A 3,476-nucleotide genomic window follows, 5' to 3' on the forward strand; every position below is an offset into this window, starting at 1 on the left:
TTTAAGTAAACTCTACCCCCTAATGAGGCTCGAACTCACGACCCCCAGATCAAGAGTCACATGCTCTGCCAACTAAGCCAGCCAGGTGCCCCATCTGAGGATATATTTCTTAACAAAAAAGGTTTCCTTCTTGCACCATCTGTTGTTTTCCTCACGGGGTTTCCTGTTTCTGTTCCTTGTCTTTCATGATAAAGACATCTCTCAGGTATCTTTCTGGTACTCCTCGACTGTCCATTCGTATTTAAGAGTGGGGAAGTCCCTGTGTGGCCCACCTTGGATGTCCGCCCCTCACTGACCTGAGTCCAAGGACATGGCGAACCAGGTTATCAAGTGCAAGGCGGCAGTTGCCTGGGAGGCAGGAAAGCCTTTCTCTATAGAGGAGGTAGAAGTGGCACCCCCAAAGGCTCATGAGGTTGGAATTAAGATGATCGCCACTGCAGTTTGCCACGCCTATACCCTGAGTGGGGCTGATCCTGAAGGGGGTTTTCCAGTGATCTTGGGACACGAAGGTGATAGAATCGTGGAAAGTGTTGGCGAAGGATTTACTAAGCTGAAGGCAGGTGATGCTGTCATCCCACTTTATATCCCACAGTGTGGAGAATGCAAATTTTGTCTAAACACTAAAACAAACCTTTGCCAGAAGATAAGAGTTACTCAAGGGAGAGGATTAATGCCAGATGGTACCAGCAGATTTACTTGCAAAGGCAAGACAATTCTATATTCCTTGGGAACCAGCACATTTTCTGAATATATAGTCGTGGCTGGTATCTCTGTTGCTAAAATTGATCCGTTAGCACCTTTGGATAAAGTCTGCCTTCCGGGTTGTTGTGGCATTTCAATTGGTTATGGTGCTGCCGTGAACACTGCCAAGGTGGGGCCTGGCTCCACTCGTGCCGTCTTTGGCCTAGGAGGGGTTGGATTGGCGGCTATCATGGGCTGTAAGATGGCTGGTGCAAACCGGATCATTGGTGTGGACATGGATAAAGACGAATTCACAAGCGCCAAGGATTTTGGAGCCTCTGAATGTATTGACCCCAGGACTTCCGTACACCCATCCAGGAAGTGCTCACTGAAATGACTGACGGGAAAGTAGACTATTCCTTTGAGTGTGTTGCTGACATGAAGCTCATGAGAGCAGCGCTGGAGGCCTGCCACCAAGGCTGGGGTGGCAGCGTGGTAGTCGGAGTGGCTGCTTTGGGGGAAGAAATCGCCACTCGCCATTTCGGCTGGTAACAAGCCGCATGTGGAAAGGCACTGCCTTTGGAGAATGGAAGAGTGTGGAAAGTGTCTCAAAGTTGGTGTCTGATTAGATGTCCAAAAAATTAGAGTTGATGAATTTGTGACTTATAATCTGTCTTTTGACCAAATTAAGGAAGCCTTTGAAGCATGCAGGAAAGAGCATTCAAATTGTTGTAAAGCTTTAAATTCAGCAGAGAAAACACATCCATCCTTGTACCTAAGTCCCGTGGTCCGACTGGCACAGCTAGACAAGCAGAGAGAAGCTCTTCCAGGGTTACAGGCTCTTAGACTATCTCTACTACTGCTTCTAGAATAACCCACTCTAAGCAATAATATTTTGTGTATAAAATTCATAAATCTCTAATCAAGGACAAGGCTAATACAGTCACGAATCTGTTTTCTGAACTCTCTGTCACATGAATAATTGCTCGCTTGTTACGGAATATTCCAACATAATAAAAGTAATTTCTGCAAAAAAAGAAAAAAAGAGCAGGGAAGTAAAACACAGATTAGGAAGCTCTGTGTGCTGGAGAGGGAGGGGTTGTGGAGCCTCATTGCTAAGGGACTTGGCTGGGTCATTTGTTGAAAAACTGTCAATTTCAACAACCTTTAAGTTTTTTTCTCTTGGGCTCCAAAGACTTTCCAATTTCCTATTGAGAGAGGGCAGAGAACAGGCATGGAGGGATGGAGAATAGCCTCGGTGTATATCCATTCACATAGTTCTCCTTTTCAACACAACCGTGGCTCTCGACTGTGTCACAATGTATGTTTCAGTTTCTGAGGGCTGGGGTAACAATATACCACACACTGGGTGGCTTAAAACAACAGACATTTACTGTCTCACAGTTCTGGAGCCTAGAAGTCTGAAGTCGCGGTGTCAACATGGCCGTGCTCTTTCTGAAGGCTCTAGAATGCATTCCATGCCTCCCTCCCACGTTCTGGTGCTTGCCAGCAATCCTTGTCATTCCTCGGCTTGTAGACTTATCACTGCAATCTCTTATCTTTACGTGGTGTTCTCTTGGTGCCTTCACAATGCCTTCCGTGTGTGTGTGTGTGTGTGTGTGTGTGTGTGTGTGTGTGTGTGTGTGTGTGTATCTTCCTCTCTTCTAAGGACAGCAGCTGGGATGGATTTAGGGCCCATCCTCTAAGTGGGTGCTTACTTTGTTCTGCCCCATCTAATGATTTTAGGACTAAATCATCGGAAAGGGAATGGGAGGGATATTAAAATATGTCGAAGTTTAGAAAAAACAAGTATGCCCACAAATTCTTCAACACTATCCCCAACTGAGGTGGAAGCTAATTCCTCTCCCTTGAATAATGGCTGGACTCACTGACTTGCTTCTAACAAATACAATGCGTCAGAAGTAAGTGTGACATCTGGGGCCAAGTCATAGAAGGTAATGCAGCTTCCGCTGGACTCTCTGACATATGACTTTGGAGTCCTGAGTTGTCCTGTAAGGCGTCTGGCCACCCTGAAGCCTCCATGCCAGAGAAACCACAGACATAGAGAGAGGTGCCCCAAAGATTCCTGAAGGTCCCAGCTCTCAGCTGTTTGAATCTTCCCAGCCCATGTATTGGATACAAGTGAACAACCTATCGAGGGGTTGTTCCCACTAGTCCCCGCCACCATCTGATCACAACTGTACGAGAAACCCTAAGTCCTATCTGAGCCCAGTAAATCCCCAGCACTGTGAAAGATAACATAAATGCTTGATATTGTTTTATACCACTAAGTTTGGCGGGTAGTAATACTGGATTGGAGCAGAAGAGCAGAAAGGGAGAAGGGGGTGAAGGGGTAAAGGAAGAAGAGAAAGTACGTATCTTTTATAAAAATTTTAAAAATTAAGGATAATGAGATTAAAAGATATCTTTTAAAGATCTTATTTTTAAGTTATCTCTACACCTAATATGGGGCTCAACTTATAATCCTGAGATCAAGAGTCACATGCTCTACCGACTGAGCCAACCAGACACCCCGGAGATTAAAATATTTGAGAACTTACGAACATGCCAGTGAACTTGATGGTACCTGAAAGACTTCTTTCATATGGGCTAGGAAACTCAGTTTCTCTTGAAGTTGATAGAGAAGGGTAACTATTTCATGCTTATCTCTGCTCAGTATTTTCCCTCGTAGGATGACAACAGAAGAAAACTGCAATCTATGTTGTATACTGTAAGATAAACATTGTAAAATTCAAGTGTTTTGCTGCATATGTTACATACCTCCAGGAAAAAAT

The 3,476-nt window shown here is 44.8% G+C and overlaps 1 pseudogene; it reads left to right on the forward strand.

The window, feature by feature from the left end:
- Nucleotides 1-301: 301 nt before the first annotated feature.
- LOC123794934 (alcohol dehydrogenase class-3 pseudogene) lies at nucleotides 302-1,424 on the forward strand (annotated as a pseudogene).
- The last annotated feature ends 2,052 nt before the right edge of the window (nucleotides 1,425-3,476 follow it).

Source organism: Ursus americanus, chromosome 12 (genome assembly GCF_024610735.1).
Source record: "Ursus americanus isolate L20-20 chromosome 12, mUrsAme1.1.p, whole genome shotgun sequence".
Taxonomy (NCBI): Eukaryota; Metazoa; Chordata; class Mammalia; order Carnivora; family Ursidae; genus Ursus; species Ursus americanus.